This window comes from Cavia porcellus, unplaced genomic scaffold (genome assembly GCF_034190915.1).
Source record: "Cavia porcellus strain 051 isolate PalLab524CR breed Dunkin Hartley unplaced genomic scaffold, mCavPor4.1 scaffold_1, whole genome shotgun sequence".
In the NCBI taxonomy this organism is placed as follows: domain Eukaryota; kingdom Metazoa; phylum Chordata; class Mammalia; order Rodentia; family Caviidae; genus Cavia; species Cavia porcellus.
The window spans coordinates 67,738,984-67,765,940 of NW_026947484.1; positions in this window are offsets into that span (position 1 = coordinate 67,738,984).

Genomic DNA, 26,957 nt, shown 5'->3' on the forward strand with positions numbered 1-26,957 from the left:
TATTATTTTTGGAGTCTAAGTTGACTATCTCAGGGAGCCTTTGTTGCCTGCTGTTATCTATCTGCCATCTTTACCGGAACTCTCTATTAAATTTCTTTTTAATCTTTGCTAATCAGAGAGGCAAAAATTACATATTTTGCTATGTTATTTTACACTTAGTTTTTAGAGAAAGTAAGTACTCAAATTAATTTATTGGTACCATACTTTTGGATTTAGCTTTGTGTTTCCCCATATGATCCCAGTCTATTTTCTTTTTAAGGAATTTATTGACTGAATGCTAAATTCTTCAAAACACATCAAAAAGATAACTTGGTGTCATTTTCCACCTTCCCTGAATATAGGTGGTTTCTGGGTCCCTCTAATTAATGTTCTCTTTATTTCTTTTCTTTCTCTAAACAGAAACCTCCAATGACTTCATCCTTCATTTCCCATGTCAGTATCCCCACTTTTTATTGACTTCCTGGGTTCTGTAGGAGAGGGTGGCAGGTGTTACGCTTTCCCCTCTCCCCGTTTGAGAGGCAAAGGGCTGACTATTTCTTGTCTCTGTCCTTTGCAGACCAGATCCACCTGCAGGCAGGTGGATGTCGCCTTGGCTTGCCACCTAGTATCCAGTTGCTGACAGGAAGTGCCACAGCTTGTCCGAGTGCCAGTCACAGCCAATTATATGCTAAATGATCTGTGCTGGCATGAGCAGGCAAGGCAGAATGTGCTGTGCCTTTGGTGATGAGATTTAGCTGTGATAAACTCTCCTGCATGAACCTTGACCTTCAGACAAAAACGCACAGCTCTGAACTGAAGCAGTGGTGGTGATTGGAGTCTCCAACAGCCAGATGGCAGAAGCACTGAAGTGGCATTTTCAGAGCTGTTACTGTCAGAGTTTAAATCAGAACATAATGTCCATGAGTGGGAGTTCATTTATTTTCTTCAAAATCTACTATGTTCTAGTAATTTCCAGGTTGCTCTCTTTTCCAGTCTCCTACAAAAGCAATATGTAGGAAAATCTATAAAACAAATCATTCAAATTTTATATTAAATCAAAGTCATTTGGCATTTATTGTGAATGTAATTTGTACCTTCAAGGTACATGTTCACATTTTTCAAGTAGAACTAAGTTAGCTCACACCCTAGAATTACAATGTTTTCAAGAGCATAGATCATTAAAATAATAACTACATGGAAAAAATAAATAGTATTTTAGTGGTTGGTATTATATAAATTCAAATAGGTTTTCCAAGTGCATTATTGTATTATTTTTAAATTTAGCCTTTTTTTTGAGACAGTGCCTTGCTATGCAGAGCTGGCCTCAAACTCACTATATAGCTAATGTTGGCCTCAAACTCAGGGGGATCCTCCTGCTCCAGCTTCCCGAGTGCTATCACTAGATTTAATCTTAAAGTGATAATTTCGTAGTTTACAATGTTATGATTTCATTAATTAGCATAATATGTAGTCATTACTATATAATTAGAAAAAGTGTAATGGCAAGGAAAATATCTATAATTGTGCAAGGAGAATAAAACAATATTAAAATGTATACTTATATACGGAACACAGTTACCTTTATGGGGGATTAACTTTTCTTCATCCTGCTATAAAGGCTTTTGTATGGCAATTTAAAATAATGATGAATGTCCAACATTTATTCAGCTCTTCTACAGTTATATCCTTTACTAAACTCAGTGAGTCACTTGACTAATGTTTATGTTATGCAATAAATATTTTTTAAAATTAAACTTATTGGTACATTTTAGATATACATAATCATCATATTCATCATACCAGATTTGTACCTGTACATGATACATTTTGATTCCTGTTTTTTCCCTAATTAACTCTCCTACCTTCAATCCCTTTACCCCTCCTTATTTACAATGCTTTGTTTTGATTTTTTCATTTTTTCATCATTTTTCCTTTCCCCCTCCCCGACTCTAGTTCCCCTTTCCTTTTGAACAATTTCTTCCCATTTCACAATATCTACAGTCCATTTTAGTTCTTATTTATTCTTTCAGTTATACCAGGGAGACAATGTGATGTTTACACATGTGAATCTGATTTATTTCACTTGAGTATGGTCTCAAATTACTTTCATTTACCTACAAATGTCTCAAATTTATCTTTATGGCAGAGAAGTACTCCATTGTATTAGGAAAAGAATCACATTTTTTTTTTATCCATTCCTCAGTTGATGAGCATTTAGGTTGTTCCCTAGATTCAGCTATTACCAACTTTGCCACTAAATTATGGGTGTGCATATATCACTGTGGTATGATGTTTTTAAGACTTCTGGGAAGATACTCAGAAGGAGAATACCTGGGTCAAATGGAACTTCTAATCCTAGTTTTTGAGGAATCTCCATATTTATTTCCACAGTGGTTATGTACTTAATCTTCAAAACAGAGTCATTCCTTATAATCTAACAATTTTGAAGACTCAGTCCTAAGTAGGTTTTGATGAATATGCAGGTGATACTCAAATTATTAAAGAATGGGTCATCAGAACAAACTTTCTTGCAAACAGTGGAAAGAACCATACATGAATGTTGAGGCAGACGATATGTTCTGAATAGACGTAGTTGGATACTTCTAGAAAATGACAGAATTGAGCCTGACTTTCAAAATATCAACAGAATTTGATAAATAACACATTTTATTTTTTAAAGGGAAGACATAGACATCCTAGTTCTAATGTTGGCAATTCCTAATTGAGGTAGGTATATATGAAAATTATACTATTGAATAATTGAGGCAGTGAAACTGTGAAAACACTAAAAATTTTCAAGCACAGAGGAAAACATGAGATCAAAATGTAATATTGATATATTTTATTTATATACTTGTATCTTATAATACAATTGACCCTCTTGTAGTGTTTAATTATCATGTGTCTTGTGATTAATCTTTGACTAAGTAATAAAAATTTTAGTTGATATACAGTCTCAATCCAAAATTCTCTCCCTGTGAATGACAAATGATAACTGAGAACAGAACTGAGAACAGAAAATGCATTGAAATTACCCTTTTCTGACTTTAAAAACTATGTTTATGTTCCGTGTAAAGAGAAATGTGTGCCACTGATGGACGGAGATAAATAAAGATATGTATTTCCTTTGTTAAAATACTCCAAGGTTGATTATAATTTGGTGAATATTTATAATACAACGATGTTCATTATTCATTCATGATATAGCGTTTTGCCTTTACTCTGCACCCCACCCCTCCCCCATTTCCAGTCCAGGTTCTTTCTGTGCTGTTTCCTGCCCTGCATCACAGAGCAGAAAAAGCTCATTGCCTGGCAGGCAGCAGGCAGCAAGCAGTGAAGCAGCAGCAGCAAGCCACCCCCTTTCCCTTTTATCCCACCCAGGCTAAAAGTCTTTTGGGTAATGCTACTCACACCCAAGGTAAGCCTTCCCATTACCCACACTCAGAACTATGCTAAACCAGTCAATCTGTGGACTAATTTAGCTATCACACCCCTAATCCTTATTCACATGCCATTAGTCACAATCACATACCCTAGATCCAGCCACCTCTGAAAGGCCCCGTCCATGAGTGCGTGCAGCTGTGGGAGGACATCTAGGTATGAGCCCTAACAACTGTTTAGGTCTTCAGAGAAGGTTGGGACTATTACCTTATCCCAGGCTGATGCCAAACTAAAAATTTTACAGATCCATTTGTTTCATTTTTATATTATTTTCCCAATTGTTTCAGTTAACAGAATTGTATATATTAACATTTAAAACATTATGCTATAAAATAATTATTTTTGTATTTTTAATTGACAAGAGCTATGCATATTTATTATATACAGCATGATTCTTTGAAATATATATATACCTTTTGAAATAAGTAAACAAAACATGCTACCATAGATATTTTCATAATTATACTTACTAATTGTTTCACAAATAGAGAGTATATACAGTTTCACTCTAACGGTATATGTGAAAGTCTCCCATACCCAGGCTGTGATTCTACATTGTGAGATATTTTAATCTCTGTTAACTAAGTATTTGACAATGATATCTCAAAATAGTTCTAACTTGAAATTCTTTAATAGAGAGTAGGGGTTAAATATTTCCTTCTGTTTTGGTGCTGGGTTTTAAACCCAGAGCCTTGCACATTTAAAGTATATGCCCTGCCAGCATCCCTGGCCACATCTTTTCTTGTTTAAGGCTGTTTTGTGTTTCATGTGAGTTATCTATGTGAGTCTTTTGTTCATTCCTCCCATTGGATTGCTGGTTTTTACTTAGCAATTAGAGCTTTACATAGAAGAAAAGGGTGCATCTCCTGTCTTGTGTAATTTTATAAACATAACATAGTTGTGTGGCCTGGAACTCTGGTCTTCTTGGCTTTTCCCTGGGCAAGTAGTTTCTGGAACCTAGCTACGGTGATGCAGGCACAGATATGAAGTGTGCCCCACACCTTATAATCAAGAGATTATTATGCTATGACTGACGTGGAACCAAAAAGCTGAAAAAATTTGAATATTAAACACGTTAATTACATGTCAGACAGTTTCCAGAGCTTTACTTTTCTACTAAATACAAGATTGAGTGAAGTTAATGAATAATTACAAGTTAAGTAATTTAGCTCATAACACATTTCTTTCTTACAAAGGAAATCTCAATATCAGTTAGTGGCAACTAGAATCATGTTGTTACTTTTGTTGATGGTACCAAAGTTATGGAACATACCCCTAAACCTATTCACTTACTTGAAAGGAACTACACTTGTTCCACCACTGGCCCATTGGTCATGAACATTTTTCCTGCCTGGCATTTTCTCTTCCTTTAGACCTCCAGTAAAGGCCTTTTTCCAGATAGAGCTTGCATGACACTCACCCATCCCCAAGCCTGGTGGAAATCATTCCTGCTAGAGTCACTCAAAGTACATGGTTCTTTTCCTTAACAACACTGAACACAATCATAGTCACATATGTATTTTGTCTATCACAATGTCTGAATGAGTAAAGTCATGCATATATAGAATGTAAATTCCTCTGGGTTCTAATATATAATTTTATGCAATGTTAAATTCCAAAGACACCATAGATAGTTCTGTATCTTATGACTCATGTTATGGCAAACATAGCAGCGAACACACATGTCTGGATAAAGCTCAGTTTTCCTTACCATTCCTACCTTCTTGGGGGGAGACAAGTCCTCCGACAACTGTCTCACTCCCAAGGCATCTTTCAGTCTGAACTTTCCACAGGTCTCACCTTATGAATTAGAATAAAGAAAGTGTGAGGCAAGGCAGTTAATCTGCCCAGAACTCTGCTCCTGCGTGTAGCTACGGGTTAAAAGTCTCTTTTATTTTTATCATTACAACAGACTTTATGACTGTAATAAAGATGTGAGTGGTTTCTCCAAAGATAAACATCTGAAAGAGATAGGTTACATTCTAAAAGCCCGTGGCGGCTGTCAGAAATAATTTAATGCTTAGTGCTCGTTGGCTGACCCAAGTCCTCTGAAGAAGGAAAGCGTTATACCACCATGGCTGCCCCGAATCCACTCATTTATGTGAGCCGTTCTGTAGTGCTGCTCGATGAAGGCAAGAAGCCTGGACTTGGTAATTGAGAATGAATGTCAAGTAGTGTCGAGACGCCTCGATTCAGAAGGCTGATAACTCCTTCTGTGATTGCATTTCCATTTTTACAGCTGCTTCAGTGGCCAAGTTTGCCAGCTTTGTTTGAGAAAGTATACATATTACACGACTCTTGGTACTGCCTGAGGAGAAGGTAGCATTTTTGATTTGTTTTTAAGGGTTGTAGAGTTTTCCAATCATTATAGGCCAATTTCTTAAAATTTATGAAGAAGTCAAAAGAGGAAATAAATATTTTTAAAGATAAATAAGAAAAAATTGTGAACTTTGCACTACTATACTGGTAATTGCAAATTTTAAAAAAATTATTGGCATAGGTAATATATTTCTTTGGGAGATGGAAACATCTTTAATTGAAATGAAAATGTGCAATTGATTTAACCATATTGAAGAATAAATTCAAATTCTAGAATATTTTGGCACTATCGCTGCTGAGCACAGAGTCTAGCTCAGAGATTAGTAACTTTGCCTATAAAGAGCCATGCAGTAGCCATTTTAGGCTATGCAGGCCATATGGTACCTGTCACAGCTACTCTGCTCTGCTATTGCCCAAGGCAGCATAGACAGCATGTAAATGAATTAGCGTGGCTATGTCTTAGTTACTTTCCTTGCTGCTGAGACAGCATACCTGAAGCCCAAAGGAAAGGTTTATTGTATCTCACAGTTTGTAGAGGTTTCAGTCTATAATCCGCTGGCTCCCGGGCAGGCTGGCGTTGCAGAGGGGCATTGCTGAGGAGAAACAGTTCATGGCAAGTAGAAGACAGCAAAAGCAAGCAAGCAAGGGACCGCCACAGCTCTTTCTGTCCCTTATATCTTACTCAGGTTACTGGGTGACACACCCTTAATCCTAGTGCCCTTGACCCTAGCATTGCACCAGGAATCAATCCCAGTGTTGCATGCCTTAGACTCAACCACCTCTGAAAAATCCACACTTGGGACCGCATGAAGCTTCAGGGGGCCGTGTAAATACAAACCATAACAGTGTCCCAATAAAACTTCATTTATGGACACTGAAATTTGAATTTTATATCTCACAAATATTGTTTTCTTTGGATTATTTTTAGTTATTTAAAAATGTGCTAAATATCCCTAGCTCATCTGAACATAATAGGTAGCATTGACCCATGGGTCATAATTTGTAGATGTGGGTGTAATATGTGGTAGATGCCCCATATCCATGCCTGAGTCCCTCCTTACAAACAATTGTGTTTCACGGATAAGCACGTGGGTGTTCATAGAGGATAGGAATGTTACCATAGTTATCAGGGTCATCAGCCAGCGCTTCACACCAGAGTCTCTGAGCTTTGGTTCACACTAACAATGTCAGTTTCAGCAACAGTTTACTCCACAAACAGATACTGATAAATTCTAAAGTTAATAGATTAAAAAGAGCATCAGCTGCTCCCCTGAATCCTTCTCATTCTCCCCAAATCCTTTTGGTTCTCTCATACTATTCCAGAAGTCAGAGTGAAGCAGAAACTATGATACAAGGAACACTGTGATTGATCAAAGGTGGTTTTAGTTATTTTCAGCAGAGACCCGTCTTAGAACGCAGATGTGAAGTTTGAATAGGAATCCAAAAGCCTGTGAAATTAAAAATTTAGCTTAGCATCATATTGATTTGTTTGTTTTAAAAATGTTACTTTTTTTTAACCTTTTCTCTCCTTCATTATGTATAATTGATTATCATAGTTTTTTTTTAAATAGTGAAAGCCTTTTTAAGTAGAGATTTTTGGGTGTAAATGGCACATTTGGGACAGTCCAGTGTTTTTCTGATTGTTAAATAAGTACCTTGGTTAGTAAACAATATGAAAATCAGCCAACGGAATATCAGATGATTGTTTATCTTCCCCCTGACAATAGAAACTTGAATTTTTACTCTAGTAGATGAAATTAAGAACAAAGATAAAACAAGCATAGATGTAATTTTCACAAAATCAAACTGGTACCTCGTTTTGGGGGCTGAAAGTGTTCTATCTTAACCCTTTTATTTTGTGCTGATTACATACCAAAGGGTGGTAATAAGAATTAAACTCTCTGAATTGCAAAAGTTAATGTCTATGCATCTAAGAAAGGGAGTTAATATATAAGAAATGCAAAACTGGATCTGCTACTCAAGAGCAAATGCTTCATTTACAAGCTCAATTTTAATAGTTTAAGAAAGCAACTCTAGACAGTATATTTAATAATTCAGAAAATAAATTTGAAGGCAGTATATAGCTTTTACAGTTTTGTTGTTCTGGTATTTTTATATTTGAGAGAACAAGTGGCAAAGGTCATATTTGCTTTCAGAGCATTTAATGCTTGAGGAGGTCCAGATAAAACTGTAACAAAGATTTGGATAGAATTTCCAGGCGTTTATTTACGTATTTCCAATTACAGATTCAGTTAATTATCCAGATTTCCCCCAGTAACAAATATCTTGATAATTGAGGAGGTCTTTGGTTTTTAGTTGGTTGTAGGCATTGTTCAGGTGCCTGAGACTACTTAGCATTTCTATGACACTTTAGAGATGCTTTCAGACTTTGGGTGGCTAACAAGCTGTGTTTTGTACAAAACTAAGGATCTTAATCTGATCAAATGGTGGTGCTGAAAAGCTCCCTTGGTTTTTAATATGATGATCTAATGCTAGGAAATTGCAGTCCCTTTTTATTATACGTAGATCAAGACATTCCATTCTAGACATGGACTGTAACCTCTGTGGACCTTATTCTCTTGCTAAAGATCAGAAGATCTCTTGGCCACAGGAGTAAATTTAAATGACTTTATCGTATTCACAAGAATTCCTTTCTCCCCACTTCTGTCTTGAATACAATTTAGTCCAAAGTATAGCTTTCACAGAGAAATGGATGGTTCATGTTAATTATAAATCATATTATCATGGATAACTTAATAATTCTTTATGAGGGACATGAGCTAGATCAATTTTTAAATCTTATTTTATTTATAGACTTTCAATTCAATTCCACTTTTTTCTATTCTTTGCCAAAAGATATTGGGACCAGTATTGATCACAGTGGGTCACTATAGTCTTGGTTAATTTTCAAACACCTCCAAATCTTAATTTTTTTAGACCTCTGCATCTTTATAAGTTAGGTCAGTGATGGTGAAACTTTTAGACCAAGTGCTCAGTCTGCAACCCAAAATTCACTGATTTTTCACAAAGTGCCAACACTGAGATTAACCCTGAATGCTGAGGTTTTAGTTTAGAAAAAAATAACTCATACTCTTTGTGGCAACAGAGAGGGCTCTGCAGGCCTCCCATGGCACAAGTGCCATAGGTTTGCCACTGCTGACTTAAGTGAAAGACTCAGTATTTGCTAAGTGTTTAAGTCCTTCCGTTAGCTTCCCTGTGAGCTTAGTTCTTGCTCTGTCCAGTCCTTCTGGCCATTTTTAACAGTTTTTGTCATCAGGTAGTTTTATTTTCAAAAGTAGGTTTCCTGGTCCTGGCCTTTGGAAAAGTTACTTTATCCATCATCAAGTTGATAAATATAATACTACAGTTTACCACAATAGCTTGAGGTTAAATTCAAGAGATTAAGACAGATCATGCTGTTGAATAATGTCAACCTTTCTGTAAAGAAGCTCACCTGAGGGAGCACGTAAATATGTCTTAACAGAAACAAACAGAATGCAGAGATTGCTACATGGATAAGCTCTTCCCATTCTTCTAAGTTCATCCTCTTTCAATTACATCGTAGACTTTTTTGGTAATTAAAAAAAATACTTTCTGGATCTGTTTTGTACAAAGGGGAAATTTTCCTAAAAGAGAATTTAAACTTACTATTCCCAAGAAATTAAGTCTCTCTCTCTCTCTCTCTCTCTCTCTCTCTCTCTCTCTCTCTCTCTCTGTGTGTGTGTGTGTATGTGTGTGTGAGCTTTCATTATGTCTTTTTGGAATATTTTTAAAGCTTCTTATAATATTAGCATTTTAATATAAACTTTGTCTTTTGAACACCTAGATACTACAACACTGGTAAAGTTAATGTGATATAAGCAAACAAACCTAGTTTTGATGTGGATTTAATTAACAGGTAGTTCTTGGCTGTCAAAGACAGGTTTTGTGTTTTCTTTTTTTTAGAGTTTTTTCTTCTTTTCTCTATTACAAAGAGAGGGCTTCAGTAAAAATTGGAGGATGCTGCAGCTGTTAAAAGCTCTCTAAAGCCCACTGTGCAAAAACAGAGCTGTTGAATAATGCAGACAAGATAATGAAGAGCAGACAAACGATCCCAGGAGGCTGCCTGCGGGTAGAGGGAGTGTATACTTAGTGGCTAGATTTATTATCATAACATCTTTTGTGCGACCTTCAATTTACTGGAAGTACCTGAGACACTTGTAAACTAAGGGTTCTTACTCCTTCAGCCAAAGCCAAACTTCTGCACAGTTTCTATCTCAGCTTCTTAAAACCACATAGGAAAGTAACAAAGTCCAAAACTCTCTTTTTGAAAGAAAAATTAAGAATTAACTGACCATGTAAACAGAAAAGAACCAAGAAAGCAATCCTGTGGTTGATTTATTAACTGAAGTACAAATGTGGCTCCCTAGACTACAGAAACGCATTCTAGATACAAGGCTTTCTCGTGTATTAGAAATCGACAGGAAAGTTTAAACTCTTAAGTGATGAGATTTAATAATGCAGCCTTTTAGAAGCCCAATATATTCCCAACCAAATCTGGACCATTTGTAACAAAGGAAAAAGTGTTAGGTCTAATGCAGGTATAGCTGCATTAGAAATTGCCTTTGATATAGAATGAGCATTCTTTTTTTTTTTTTTTTTTAAAAGAAGAACTTCGATCTCCAAAGGTATTTTAATAGTTATTTTTAAAAACAGTTTTAGTTTTCAGCAAAACTGAGTAGCAGTCACGGAGATTTCCCATCTACCCTGCCCACACTTGCACAAAAGCCTCTTTTCTGAGTGAGGTACCAGCAGAACGGTCCTTTGCTCTCACTGCCGAACCTGTAGTAGCGCTTCATTCTCACCCACAGCTCACACACATTGTTTTGATTGCTTATCTCATCAATAAAATGATTAAGATGGCCATTTTTATGAGAAGGTTTTGATACAAGACATTCTTTCATTGTAAATAATCAAAGTTTATTTTATACAATGCTACAGTCAAATTCAGGGAGACCTTTAGATTAAAGATTAAAGAAATTATTCCATAAAATCAGAGAGGCTTCCAATCCCATGAGTGAGGCAGTTTTGGAAATCTTTGAACTATCTCACTCACTTTTAAGATACCTGGTCTATTTAAAAAGTTTTTTCATATCTAGTTTCTTTTCTGCTTAAGAAAAACAAAGCCAACAGAATTCTACTTAACTACATAGGTCAGTTGTTATTATCTATCTGTGCAATTACTTTATTGATGTTTTAGACCTTAACTATATATTATTTCAGTGTGTTCATTTAAAGTAACAAAAGTCAGACACTATGCTGTGTTCCTTTATACTTATATATGTTATTTCAATGACTTAAGGACAAAAAAGAGCTTGGGAATTTTTAATTAAGTGACAATATTTAAATCATTAAGCATTCTTTTCCCTCTGGAATTTATATATGTGAGTAAACAAACTGAAAAGGCTTTATATTCCAAGAAGTTTAAATATAAACCTTAGAGTATGTGGACGCACTATTCATCTTTTATCGACCTTCATCACTTTCTTGTGCTCCTACTGTGAACATGCATTTTTCTAGAGGATGAGAGTTCTATGGCAAACATGTCTACAAGGTCTATGCTTTCATGAAAATCACAGCTTAGCAGATGACATTACATATGCACATATCAAGTAAGCATTCATTCAATCAATGCACATCTATTGCATAACCACTCTGTTCTGGACACCAAAAACAAAAGAATAAAATAGCATCACTGTTTTTCAAGAACTCATAATCTAGTAGGTAGACAGGTAGAAAATCAAAAGCCTTACAATTTTGAGTAACGGAAATGAATGAAATTGCTTTGTTACTGATTTATAAGTGTTTTTATATTCTGGAGTATATTATGGAAAGAAACCCTCTGCCAGATACACGTGTCATAAATATTTGTAGATGCCTTGTCTTTCCATTTTCTTAACTATGCCTATTTATTTACTTTTTTGTCTTTTTGAGACAGGTCTCTCTATGCAGTTCAGGCTGACCTTGAGCTCATTTTGTAGTCCAGGCTGGCCTCAAGCTCTCAGTGATCCACTTGCTTCAGCCTCCCAAATTCTGGGATTACAGGCATGAGCCACCATACTTGCAACTGTGCCTTTTCAAAAGCAGATGATTTTTAAAAAATTTTGTTGAGGACAAATTTACATATACTATTTTCTTTTTTTGTTTCTTACTATCTGTTACTTAAGAAATCTTTCTGTACCCCAAGCTTGCACAGGTTTTAACCTGTTTTCTGCTCAGTTGTTTTATTTTTACTTCACACCAATTGAAGTTTGACTGTTCATTAGAGTAGCCACTAGACACCTGTAGCTCTGGAGATCTTGAAATGTGCCTAGTCTAAACTGATACATACTATAAGCTGTACGAAGTATACAAATACAATATTTAAAAAAGAGAATATTGGATATTTCATAATTTTTCTTGGTTATATATTGGGCTACCTAAAATGTACAGATCAATTCATTTTATCCTTTTATGATTTTAAGAAGACTTTTATCCTACACTAAGTAGCCACACCGCTACTTCCCTACCATAATGGCAGAAGAAAGCCAATGACTTTCCTGCCACACTTGCAAGAGACAGTATATTTCATAAAGATCTTGAAAGAGAAAAGCTCTAGACCTTTAAGTATCAAAGCTTTTTGGGTTATAAGTAAGGTGCTATATTGGAAATACAGAGAAACTTAACAGATGGAATAATGAAATACGTTAATCTCCTTCCCATGCTGCATCTGTGAATACTGCCATATGCTCATATAAAATTTTGAGTAACTTTTTGAGGACATAGATTTAGTCAAGGAAGAATAATTGCACATGCTATTACTAAGAATATACATAAAACAATGCCCACATCCTGACCTCTGGATAGTGAAATTCAGAGAGATTACGATTAGCATTTCATTTTTAAAATTTTTTTTGTCTTTTTGAGACAGGGTCTCACTATGCAGTTCCAGCTGACCTTGGGCTCACTTTGTAGCCCAGACTGGTCTCCAATTTGCAACAATCGTCCTGCCTCAGCCTCACGAGTGCTAGGATTACAGGAGTGCACCACCATGCTCAGCTACAATTGGCACTTTATATGTCATTCTGGAGAGTTGGGAATCAAACATTTAAGGAAAGCCTCAAATATGAAGTACAGAGATCAAAAGAGAATAAATATAAATGAACAAAAAGGGATTCAGAAGGCATAAAAATACTCTGCCAGAAAGAGCATTGACAATTCTTTTCCTTAGACAAATAAAAAAAGACAGTGCTTCTACAAAACAAAGACAAAGGGAAGTATTCTGTTTATAAGAAAATTAAAACTTCAATCTAGGGGCTGGGGATGTAGCTCAGCAGCACAGCACCTGCCTGGCAAGTGTGAGGCCCTGAGTCTGATTCCTGATACCAAGAAAAGCAAAACCTTAAATGTAGGATAAGATAAATTAAAAACTCAAAAGTCTGAAGATAAAGCCAAGAAAATACTTCAGACAATAGAAAAATATTTAGAGCATTAGCTCTTATTTTCCAATATTTAAATAGCTTTCAAGATCTGGTGGAAGGAGAGAACTGGCCTCACAAGCAGGTGGTCCCTGCCTGGAAACCAGCGCTATGCTCGGGCAGCTGCTGGAGTGGGGTCAGCCATACCCAAGCCTCTCTCATTGAGTCAGCACCATTAGTGGACTGCAGAAAGAGAGAATCAGGCCTCACCAGGAGCTGATTCCTGCCTGGAAACCATGTCATTTTCATTGTTTTGATGGGTTGGGTTTTATTCTCTTTTGTTTTGCTTGATTGTGTTAAATCTGATGGCATGAGCAGTTATTTAAAAGATAGCAAGACATATTATGGTAGCTAATTGCAATTACTATTGGTTTGTTTTGAAGTCTTTTATTGCATTCATTGTTTTCTTTTTATTGTTTCTATTCTGTTCTGTTCTGTTTGATTTTTACTGTGTCTTAAGGTATCTGCAGGTATTTTGAAGACAACAAAAAGCATTATGGTAACTATTGTTTATTTTGTAAGGTTTTTAAGTCCTGTATCACTTATACTGGTTAATTTTGATTGGTTTTATTCTGTTTTACTTTCCTTGGTTTTATCCTCTTTAAAATAAAGAACTATCTGAAAAAGCAGAAAGAAGAAGTAGAATAAAATCACATAAGAAGCACACTTTAAGATTTTCACAACTGAGGAATATATGTATATCTAGATTGAAAAATCTGTTGAAGACTCAGCAAGACAAAGTTTACTACAATGGAGAAAGAAAAGATTCTCAAAGCTTGTAAGTAACCCAAACACCTGTCAGATTAAGAATTAGGGTAGCACTGGATTTCATAACTGCAACTTTAGAAACTAGAAATAATGCAGCCGTGCTTACAACATACTGAGGGAAAATGTTTTCCAACTTACATTTCAATAGCCATGAAAACTATCCAGTGAATGAGAAAGTTGTAAATATTTAGTATCTCCAAAAATACATTCACATATGCCATTTTGTTTACAAAGCTCCTAGAGGACATTTTCTACTAAGAGACGAAAGAACAAGAAAGAAAAAATATGGGACACAGGAAGGGAGATAAATGTGAAAGGGTACAGGAAACTCCCAGGGTTGCAGTGAAAGAATCTCCTTAGTACGTCAACTTTGCAGCAGACCAGAAAAACAGCAGTTTAGAGGGGAGTGGGCAGAAGGCAAGCTCCAAGGTGGATGTACTCCAGAAAAAATTCGTCGAATATCAAGTGAATTTTTCTTCCCACAGAGAACTGGGAGATTATTATGGCTAATGGATCATAAAGAGTGAGTTATGGGGACATAATCTCGGAGATCAGATCTTGCTTCTGGTTTCCCTTTCACGCTGTGCTTCCTGGCTGCCATGAGGCAGGTAGATTTCCTGCTCCATATCCTTTCTCCTGCTGTCTTGCAGGCCTCAGCATTGCAGACAGCCACTCATTGAAGCCTCCGAAATCATAAGACAAAATAAGGCTTTCCTCTCTCAGTTATTTTTCTCAGATATTTTGTCACAGCAATGCAAATCTAACAGAAAACTGGTACTAAGAGTGTCATTGCTGTGTCTATACCTAATGATATGTTTCGGAAGTCTTCGGGGTTGGCTTCCTGGAGTGATTCGGAAAGGTGTGAAGATGAGGGCTAACAATGTTCTAGAATACCATAAGCATCTGATCAGATCTTGCTTCTGGTTTCCCTTTCACGCTGTGCTTCCTGGCTGCCATGAGGCAGGTAGATTTCCTGCTCCATATCCTTTCTCCTGCTGTCTTGCAGGCCTCAGCATTGCAGACAGCCACTCATTGAAGCCTCCGAAATCATAAGACAAAATAAGGCTTTCCTCTCTCAGTTATTTTTCTCAGATATTTTGTCACAGCAATGCAAATCTAACAGAAAACTGGTACTAAGAGTGTCATTGCTGTGTCTATACCTAATGATATGTTTCGGAAGTCTTCGGGGTTGGCTTCCTGGAGTGATTCGGAAAGGTGTGAAGATGAGGGCTAACAATGTTCTAGAATACCATAAGCAGAGCTTAACAGGTGTTTCTGGTGTGAGCTCAAGATACCAGAGTACTGATGGAAGTGTGAACAGAGAAGACTGTGCTTATGAGGCCTCAGGTGAGAATGAGAACTCCACAGGGAACTGGACTAGTGGCCATGCATGTTACACTCTGGTAAAGAGCTTGTCTATGCTTGCTTTGAGAAGAAATCCCCAGGTCTTGCTGTTAACTCAGGACACCTGAGGAAGTGTTTCCTGTGTTAAGCTGTGCAGGCCCTCAGAGGCCACTGCAGGGGGGTCCAGTGGAGCCTGGCTAACTACTCAATCTGGCAGTAGACCTTGGAATTGTCCAGTTTTGTCTGCTTTTCAAGCATGCAGAATGCAAGGGTTAAGAGTTAATGGAGGCTTCCATTGAGATTTTACAGGAAATCAGGGAGGTTAGGTAGTGTGTGGCAGGCTCAGAATTCCCATGGGGAGCTCCTTAAAGGGGAATGGGCGAAGCTGTGGGAGTGAGGCTAAAGGCGCAGTGGAGACTCCAGGAAAAGGGATGCCACGGCTGTGGAATATACACCAGGGGGAACTGCAGGTAGAACTGGCTCGACAGAGAGGCTTCAGACTGAAGTTAGACTCTGAAGTCTAATATATTAGAAGAAACTGCTAAATAAATCCAAATGGTGATTACTGGGAAAGGCCATCCATTGCTGAAGTCAATAGAAGCTGATTTCAATAAGCCTATGCAATAAAACAGAGAAGGGTAAACATTGATCTGGCACAGGAAATTCCAAAGAACAATAGGAAAGATGATAAAGAAAAGAAGCATTAAAGGAAAAAGAGTGAAAAGGTAATCAGAATTCTTAATACTAGAGAAAAAACTGAAAATTGAATAAAATAATTTCAGCGTATAAAATTTAAAGATGAGTCAGTGTAGTGAAATTGATACAGAACTTCACAGCAGGTTACCAGGATAACAGTAATAGGTATCACAGTATATCTCATTATCTTCACAATAGTTCTTTCAATTATGTATATCAAAATAAAAGGAAAAACAGAACATTATAGAACTTATCAAAACAGAATACTGAATAGATCAGTACCATTAATCAGAATAAAGCAAAACAATAGTAAAAATATTTGCCTTCAAAGAGGTGGTAGACGTAAATCCCCCTTATTTGCTATGGTCAATCTCCCAAGAGATGCTCAGATCTCTGGTTCCCATTTGCTAATGGAGGCGGGGGTAAGGGAAGGGGGTAGGAGAATTGGGATGTTTGACTCTCAGCCAATGCACCAGTAGGCTCACTATTGTTTAGCAGGGAGGCAGGCTGGTTGCTTGGTTTCCCAGCATCCTAAGATCCAACATGGCATGGCAGGTTTTGGCCCCTCCAGGGGGAGAACCACCAGTGTCTTTTGAGATCCCCACCATGTTGAAACTTAGGACCCTGGGAAACCAAGCAAGCAGCTTGACTCCCTAGCAAATGGCTGTGGTGTGGCAGGCTGCAGCCACCCCTGGGGAAGAACGACCAGTATCTCCTGAGATACTCACAAGATTGCCATCAAGGTACCAGAAGGCTGTGTTTTCAGGAGGCTTAGCTGCAGAAGAGTGTGCCTCTAAGCTCATTCAGGTGGTTCTTCCCCAGGGGCGGCCACAACCTGCCACACCACAGCAGCTTACCAGGGAAGGGATCTGCTTGCTTGGTTTCCCAGGGCCCTAAGTTCCAACATGGTGTGGATCTCAGGAGACATTGGTGGTTCTCCCCCTGGAGGGGCTGCAGCCTGCCATACCATAGCCACTTACAAGGAAGGGGAGCTTGTTGCTTGGTTTCCCAGGGTCCTAAGTTCCAACATAGTGTGGATCTCAGGAGATACTGGTGGTTCTCCCCCTGGAGGGGCTGCAGCCTACCATACCACAGCCATTTACTGGGGAGTTGAGCTGCTTGCTTGGTTTCCCAGTGTCCTAAGTTCCAACATGGCACGGATCTCAGGAGATACTGGTCGTTCTCCCCCAGGGGTGGCTGCAGCCTGTCACACCACAGCCATTTACTAGGGAGTCGAGCTGCTTGCTTGGTTTCCCAGGGTCCTAAGTTCCAACATGGTGGGGATCTCAAAAGACACTGGTGGTTCTCCCCCAGGAGGGGCCAAAACCTGTCACACCGCAGCTGATTACCCAGGAGGCGAGCTGCTTGCTTGGTTTCCTAGCGTCCTAAATTGCAACATGGCACAGATCTTAGGAGACACTAGTGGTTCTTCCCAGCCCAGTGGTGGCTGCAGCCTATGAATCTAAATTTTAATGCAGCCAAGGACCACATTGTTTTCTGAGGTATTATTAATATGATTAGATGTTATATTTGTTTTCTATGGTTATGTAACAAATTTTGTTGGGAGCTGTTGAAGCTGGAAATTGACCACACATGCAAGGCTGGGGCATGGTCATCCCAATAACAGAGCACCAGGGTCAGCTATGTGAAGAAGCTGCTTCAGCCCAGAGAACACCCATTCCCAGGACAATCCGAACAGGGGGTTGCTAGGACAATGGGGTGTCATATGACATTAAGTCACTAAAATGTATAAATAAACACCCCTGCAGTGAGGGGCAGTTCCTTTCTCCCATCTGGAGAGTAAGGGCTCCACCTGACCACAGCTTTGTCTCTTGTTTTTTTTTTTTTTTTTTTGTCTTTTTCCTTTTTATCAGTACCGGGGATTGAACTCACTACTGCCTGCTTGCAAGGCAGGCGCTTATGCTGCTGAGCTAAATCCCCAGCCCCCTCTTGTTTATTTTCTCATCCTCTCTCAGTCCTTCACCCAAAGAATGTCAAGGACCATGTGGGTCACGGCAAAATTTACTTAGTGGCTTAAGTCACAGTCCCTACAGTTGGGAGACTGGCGCAGCTCACTAGATCCTTTGCTCAGCTTCTCACAAGATTGCCATCAAGGTACCAGAAGGCTGTGTTTTCAGGAGGGTTAGCTGCAGAAGAGTGTGCCTCTAAGCTCATTCAGGTTTTGCAAGTGTTTATTTGTTTGTGGCTACATGACTGGAGTCGCCAACGTTTGCCAGCTGTGGGCATGAGGTCCCTCTGGGATTCTGGAAACTGGATGAAGATCCTGGTCATCCGGGGTCTTCAAAAATGGCCTCTAGTTTTCCACAAGCCAGCAAAGAGATCAACCCACTTCTGTCTGCCAAGATGAAGACTTACATAACATAAAGTCATCATGAAGCTGGGGTAGTCTGTCATTTTTCCCATACCCCATTCATTAGAAAAAAGTCACAGATTCTGTCCATGCTCAAGGGAGATAATTATACCAAAGGATGAACCCAAAGGTGGGAAGTCAGTGAGAGTCCCTTTCAGGTCTGTCTGCCATATGAGTGTGTAAAAAAATTTAAAAAGTTAAGATTTGCGAACTTTTGGTGTACAAGCGTGTCTTGCAACACAATTTACTCTTACGTGTTTCAAATATTTTTACACTTTTAAGTTTAAAAGATTTGGGATAAACCAGGCATATAGCTCAGCAGCACAGTGCTTGCATGGCAACTATAAGGTACTGAGTTTGATTCTGGATACCAAATATAAAAAAAGATTTTGAACAAAACAACTCATGACTCTACCTTGCTCTGTTTTCATTATCTGTTTGACTTAACAATGCAACAAAACCCAATTTAATGGTTGTACATCTTGTTTGTCTAATTGCCCATGCCATGATTCACAGAGGCTAATCAGTGGGTAATTTAGATTAAATGAATTCTCTGAGATGCTTACAAAATCCAGAGATCAGTTATATATATTCAAAAATTGTGGGCCAGGGATTTAGCTTAGCGGCATAAGCACCTTCCCTGATTAGCACAAAGTTGTGAGTTCGATCCTTCGTATAAAAAAAAATTGTACTTGAGTTTTCTGCTGTCGAGATCTTCCATACAGTTCGTAATTGTTACTGTCACTAAAGTACAAAATAGACAGGAAAACCAAAATTTATTGTGTTACTGCTTCAAGTACAATGCTGCACATGTTTTAACTGTTTAGCTCTCATAGGGACCTAAGAAAGATAACTATGTATTTTAAGAACAGTGAATCCTCCCTCCAGTCTCATGGTGGTGGTTTTGGTGGTGTTCTGGCTTGTGTCTAGAAGTTCCTGCAAAGCCTCATTCAGTCACAGATGGGGCTTTTCAGAGGTGGCTGGATCTGGCTGTGTGATGCTAAGATCAAGGGCATGTGATTACTGACTCAGTCCATTGATTAACCAGTCTGGCCTAGTTCTGGTGTGGATGATGGGAAGGCCCACCTGGGTGTGAGTGCTGCCTTCCCTAAGGCGAGTAGCCAGGACAGAATAGGAGGGACAGAGAGAGGGCTGCTGCCTTTGCTTGCTGCTTGCTGCTTTTGCTGCCTCCTGCCTTCCTCCTTCCACATCATGAACAGATTGTTTCCTCCTCTGTGATGCCCTCTGCCATGTCACTCTGCCTTGGAGCCAGCCAGCTGTTGACTGAAACCTGTATAACCTGTGAGCACAAAGAAAGAAAGAATACTCAAACAGTCCTCCTTTAATTTTGGATGGTGGGTATTTTGTCTTAGCAACAACAGAAGCAACTAAGATGGGTAGTCAGAGATTTAAACCTAACGTTTATCCTCTTACAACTTCAGTCCTAAACTACTGTGCTTACTCTTTGCAAGGTAATGCTTACTCAAGCAAACGCTAACATTAACATTAAAATGTCCTTTTGCTTTGACCTCAAGATATTCAACAGGTTTTGGCCTTGGCATAAAAAAATGTAACCTTTCATATTTTAAACCAGGAATGATTATTTTGTGCAGTTCCTAAAATATATTTATAAATAATCATGCATTGAAACATAGCAAGTCACTTAGGACTGTAATTAGTCATTGTCAAGTCCTGGCAAGCAGCAGGATCCTAATTGGAAAGCAGCGTTTGCCCTACTTGTGCTTCAATGAAACTTTCAGACAAGGGCAGCATGTGCTTCTTAATCTGCTTTTCTAACAGCTAGAGCGAATCAATGAAGAGGAGGCTGGTGGCTATGATAAATTAATATGCACACTGACACCTTGTAACTGTGCAGTTGCTTAGGGAATTACTATACGGCCATATCCAAGTAATTATATGTTTTAAATGATTTATCTCAATTTGTTAACAATACCCTTCTAAAATGGAAATAGAATGAGAGAAAATGCAAATAGCATGTTATACCAACTTTATGTTGAACTTATTAAGAGGTTGCCCTTTTAATAAAGAATGTAATTAATTAAGAGGTTTGTTATGAATAAGCATTCTTACTACTTGTTAAGTATTTGTCACCACAGACCTGTCATAGACATTCTAATTATGATTAATACCTTATCTTGAATTCCATCTTCATTCACATTTCAGTAACAAATATAACTTCTATTATATGATCAAGGTTCATGAAAACAGGATGATTTCCCTATGATCTTATATTTTATTCATTTTTATATTCATATTTAACAGAATTCTCTGAAATGAAAGATAATCTTATGAATCTTTTAATTTTTTAAAGTGCATTTTATCTATGACATGCTTTGTAACCTTTTATACTGCTTAAAACCATGGTTGTGTACTCAGGACAAATGAAAAATACTAACATTTTGATTATCCTCATATATATGCAAAAATATGTAACTTGAGGCATTGCTTAAAAAATACATTTTATGTTATGGACACAGCTAGTTTAATTCTCTTAAACCTTGCTAATGTTCTCAATATGGAAGACACAGGTTTATGAAGTTCAAAAAAATCATTGGAATATAGGGGTAGGTTTTTGTTACAGTCTGAGTATAAATTGTGGCATAGATGGAGATTTGTGTTGCTGGGCTTAATTTTTAATGTAGTATAATGTACAACTCATATTATATGATGTTATGTTCCTTTGGGGTTCTTTTCTTCCAGATAGGTATCCTGCTCTCTACTTAAGTTTTGCTCCTTTTTGTGCTTTTGCTTTATATCAACCTCCACCAAATTTCCTTTTCTTTTAGCTTCTTTTCTTCATCTTTATTTTATTCCCTTTTCCTCTGCATTTCTTTGTCTTCATTCTCTGTGTATACATTCTCACTGTTTCTCTTGTCCTCCATCCCTTTTCTCTCTCAGTTTTCCCCTTCTACTCCCTCAGCTCCTTCAAAGGAGTTATATTTTCCATCTGTATAAAAGGCAGGCTGTAAGCCACCTTTGAATTTGACTGTGTAGTCTTAAGAGTCCTTGGCTACTTATGACCAGATGTTTAACACCCTGAAAAGAAATAAAGTAATGGCATGACTTCGTTTGCTATTTCCCCCTGTTTTATTATTAAACTCAGAGAGAATCTTCATGAGAGCTAAAAGTGCTACAATAACTAAGCCAATTAATTGTTGGCAGCAGTAGGAATGATAAAACAAAGGACTACCTGAAAACCAGATCATTTATCAAGCGTGAAGTCTGCTCTCCTAAGGGCTAGATATCAACAAGGGGCAGCTCTTTTAGCGGGAAGAATCCCTTGGTCCCCAGAGCCACTGGGTCCTTCTCAATCTCTGGTGTTGATGAGGAACACTCCACACGCAACATCATCAAGGCATTTGTGGTAAGTCAGGTAGCACGAGCAAAGTGTATGCAAATCAGAAAATGAACTCTCTCCTGAGGTCTTCCAAATCACTCGATTCTTAAAGCAATTAGCAGATAGTCTATTTCCCCTTAAACTAGATGCATTTACATTTTCTTCATCATTTGAAGCATGTCTTCACACAGTTCAGGTTCTCCATTATAACGGAGATAAGTACTATGCACTTATTGTCGAAGCCAGTGAAATAAAGTCAAACACTTGTACTATGCAATATTCTAATGCTGTAGAGATCTGATGAGTTTTTCCTTTAAAAAAATACCACAAAACGGACTACATTTTAATTACTTTTTCTTAGAAGTATCTGGGGGTGGGGGGAAGGGTCATGTGTTTAAAAGTGTTTAATGTACTTTAAAATTATATCTTCTAGCAGGCTCCAGTACTGATGTAATAGGTCTGATCTTTTGAAATGAATCCTATATCATATTTATGATGATGTCTTATTTGAGAATGAGGCTAAATCTAATGAGAAGCAATTCCTTTGATGAGAGTGACAGTTACATCACTTGAACCAGCACATCTGCAGCTTATTGACCAGTAGCTCTGGAAATAAATTTAATGTTTTAATCTCAGGTTTTTGGTTGTCATTTGTGAGTTAGCCAAAACTAACTCAGATGTGACCCTAATCATGCAAAACAAAGAGGAAATGGAAAATCAAAAGCTAGAGATAAAGAATTTTTCATTAATCATTATTTTCAATGTGTTTAAACACATCTTTCCTCTAGACTATAGTAAGAAAATGGAATTAGTACCCACAGAGCCTAAACTATACGGCAGTCTGTGTTACAATTTATCTCCCCTTTTTCAAACCCATTTGATTCTTTTACAAATTGTAAGAAAAGCTAATTGCTGTTAAAATGGTTAATGTGCCAAGGGCAAGAAAACATATCAAAGCCCTGTACAAAATGATATGCAAAACTGGAAGTAGATGAGGTAAAATATTAACAAAAATGGATCTGTACAGATAAGTGCTTAAATGGTGATAAGCCACCTCCTGAGTGAATTTCAAGAATTACTAAGGTAAACACAGGCACTTATTTTATAAGCTGTTCTTTCAAAGGGAAAATTTTCTTTCTTAGTTGTTTTTTTCTATTAGAATAAACATTAGAATTTTACTAATTTTCTTTCTCATTTTTGGAAGAAGTCTGATTTAATACCACACAGTCTCGATTCTTGAATGCCTACTAACTTAAAAATTTAAAAGACAACTCTTTTGTTGAGGAAAAAATAACTGGAAGCATAAGAAAATTAGCTAAATTGGCATAGTTCAAAGCCACCCCAGCAGGTAAATGTATCAGCTAAAAAATAATGTTCAGGCATCAGGCCAGTCCCCTACTCTGCCTCAGTTCTAAATCTTTGCCTAATTTCTAAAGCCATTATCAATTCTAGGTTGACTTAAAAGCACAAAAATATGTTTCTCCTAGCTCTTAGGTACTTTGATTTGAAAATGAAATTTAAATCATCTTTAAAAAAATGTCTGTAGTTGGGTGTGGTAGTGCGTACCTATAATCCTAGCTCTGTGGGAGGCTCAGGAAACAAGACGGGAAGTTTGAGCCCAGCACTGGCAACTAAGAGACTTAGGAAGACCCTGTTTCAAAATTAAAGAGTAAAAATGGCCTGGGAAAGCAGCTCAGTGTAAAGGCCCTGGGCTCAACTCCTTACCAAAAAAATATTGTACAAATATTTTAATAAAACTGAAGAAAACATTAAATCAAAGATTGCCTGTATTTCATCCAGATACAGACTTTGCTAGTTTGTCTTCATCTTTGGTGGTTGCAAAAACATATACTTTGGCAAATTGTGTTCAATTGGTTGACTTCTTGTGGAGGAAAAAGAAATGCTTCTACCTCCTAAATGGTCTGTACACTATGGTGTGGCATTGCAAAAAGAGGTTTTGTGTTTGCATATGATATGGAGGCTTTTATGACAAAAGCTTTTGGTTATTTGCTGTTTTCCTCAAAAACTGCAGGAGGCTTGGTGAAATATTTGACTTTGTAGAATGGTAGGTGCCGCCTTCTGAGACTAGCGCCCACAAGGTGGCAATCATAGATGTGAGCTAAAAAGATGTTTCAGTGCTGTTCTACTGTAATTGCAGATTTTCAAAGTGTAGGACCAGAACGACGTGCTTTTTTACTTTGGAGAGACACTGAAGACGAACATCAAGCAAACGATTACAGAAAAACAAACATGTATTTGCTCTTTCCTCCAAACTGATCTAATGATATTTGAAGCAGTCACAAGTGTCCTGATCAAAACAAATTAATTGCTTGATCACCTCCTTATTTGATACTGCCCATAGGTTACAATATAACACCACTCATTTTGTAACAAAACCAAACCAAACCCTTCTGTTTTTGAGAGAAAACTGCCTCAAAACTAAAAACAAAAAATTGCCACCAGAATAGTCAAGTGAAGCAGGACCTTTTCAATTTCATTACTGACACTACAATTTGGGAGGAAACCACTTTCTTTTTACTAAGATATTTAATTATCCAATAAAGATTGTATATTCGAGGTGTTGCTTAACAGATAGATGCCTGACATGTCTATAGAAAAGAGTTTTTCTTGGCCAGTAATTTTGAGAGTCCAAAAAGCAAGAGAGGGAAAAAAAAAAAAAAAAAAAAAAAAAGAAAAAGAGCTCTAACGGATATAACAGCAAGTGTGTTTGGGGGTGTTAAATAGCTGACTTTATTAATGTTTTTGGAACATTGAACACAGCTGTTTGCAGTCTCCCTGTTTGAATGTCCACCTTGTGTTCTTTGATACTGTGATTTGAGGAACTATTTTCAAGAAGATAGTGTGTAATCTACTAGCAGGTGATTTCTTACTGTTATGTTTTTTTGTTTTGTTTTGTTTTGTTTTGTTTTGTAGTTCTGTATTGCGTGTACCCTTACGCCGCTTTGGTTTGTTTTGTGTTTTTCTCTTTTTCCTCTTAAATAAAAAAAAAATAAATAAAATTAAAAAAAAAAAAAAAAAAAAGAGAGTCCAAAAAGCATGGTATGGGCATCAATGTGGTGGAGAGGAGGAAATGGACCGAGCTGATTGCAGGCGGGACATGAGTGTGGGCAAGGGAACTGGGCAACTGGGAGGTGCCAGTCTCACTCGCCTAACAGTCAGCTCTGTGGGAAGGAATCCATGACCACAGACCTGATTCACGGCTAGACCAGCGTTTCTCCTCATGAGGGTGGCCACGACCCTCGCTCCTCCTACGGCCCCAGCTTTCAGCTGACCATCACACAATTTCATTCATTTTACATGGAAAGTTTGTGCCTTTTGATCAGTATCTTCCCATTTTTCCCAGTGCCCATCTCTGTGAGATCACCAACCTGTTCTCTGTTCCTACTAATTTTTAAAAATGCCTCACATAAGTGAGGTCACATAGTGTTTGTGTTTCTGTGTCTGGTTTATTTTACATAGCATAATTTCCACCAGGTTCAACTCTGTTGTTACCAACAGCAAAACTGATTCCTTTTTCTCCTCCTTCCTCCATTTCCTTCCTTTCTTCCTTCTTCTTTTTGGCTAAATAATAGTCCTTTGTGCATCACATTTTCTGTACACATTCATTCATCAGCAAACGCTTTTGTTATCCAGATCTTGATTATTATGAATAAATAAGTAGCAAGGACTTCAAGCACAGATGTCTCTTTGAGATAGTGATTTCATTTCCTTTGTGTATGTCCCCATTTAGTGGCTGCAGTACATTCACCTGGATTGTCCCCCACGGGCCCCTGTGTTCAAGGCTGCACAACTGGAGAGTGGTGGAATTTCTAAGAAGTGGGCTATGCAGGAGGTCTTCAGGTTACTGGTGCGGGTCCCCGCAGACTGTGGGACTCCAGGTCATCTTTCCTGCTCTTTTGCTTTCTGGCTCTGAGGTAAGTGGTTTGCTCTGGCCCCTCCCTCCTGCCTTGGCATGCTGCCTTACTGCAGGTCCAGAGCCACAGGCAAACAGTCATGGATGGAACCTTCAAAACTATGAGCCAGAACAGACCTGGCCTCTTTATTACTTAATTATGTCAGATATATCACTACAGTAATCCAAAGCTGACCAACATAGGGAGACTGCTAGATCATATGGTAGTTATTTTTAATTTGGGAAGGGAATCTCCATACTATTTTTCGCAACAACTGTACAGATTTACATTTTTAAAATAAATGGTCCAGCCTGTTATATTCTGTTATAACAACAGAAAGTGGACTAAGATCCCCCTCAAATCACCAGGCTGTTCATTTTTCATAGGAAAAAGTGTGTGAAAGAGTGAAAGAGTCCTGACCCAAGACAGGCACAGTCTCCTCAAAGATGCAGCCTCTTATTTTTTAAAGTAAAGGGGGACCTGTGGGAAACTCTGTAATTGGCCCTCATCTTATATTAATAAGACAACAGGCATCTTAATGTTGTTTCTATTTAGAGGTTAAGTTTCTATCTCTCCTCACCTAGCCTGTCACATGTCCCTGTGGTTCGGCCTGTACAGCGATTATGCTAGTTAGCCTACCTTATGGGCCCACACACAGAAGACTCAAATTACCCCATAGCCCCCAGTCTCGCTAGAACTTCCCACTGTTGCTAAGTTACCTGCTGACGTGTCAGAACCCAGCCCCTTCCCCAATACCCTATATATTCGTTACTCTTTCTTTGAATAAACGAGACTTGATCAGAGCACTGTCTTGTCTCCATTCTTCACCTCTCTTGTCTCTTCCAATCCCCACTCCTGCTCTAGGGTCTCCATGGACTTAACCACGGGTGGGGACATTCCCTTACCCATTAAAGCCTGTCTTTCCAACCTATCCACAAATACTGGTCTAGCTGCCCCTATTACCCTCTGGTTCCCTGTTACATAGAGCATTGTTTTCCATATTTGATTTTCGGTCCATGTACTCTTTTTCATGTTAATTATATTTCCTATAAAGAGCATCTTGGTAGACCCTACCTCCTGATCTACTCTACTTGTGATTCTCTTTTTTAAATTAAGTATATCAAGGCCATGTATATTAGAGATTATAATCAACCTTTGCTGCCTCATTTCTGTTGTGCTCTTTTTCTGTCATTAGTTATCTGCTCTCTTCTTTATTCTGCTTTCTGCTCCATTCATTGAGGCCTCTCTGCCACTGCTCCTGGAGTCCTGGT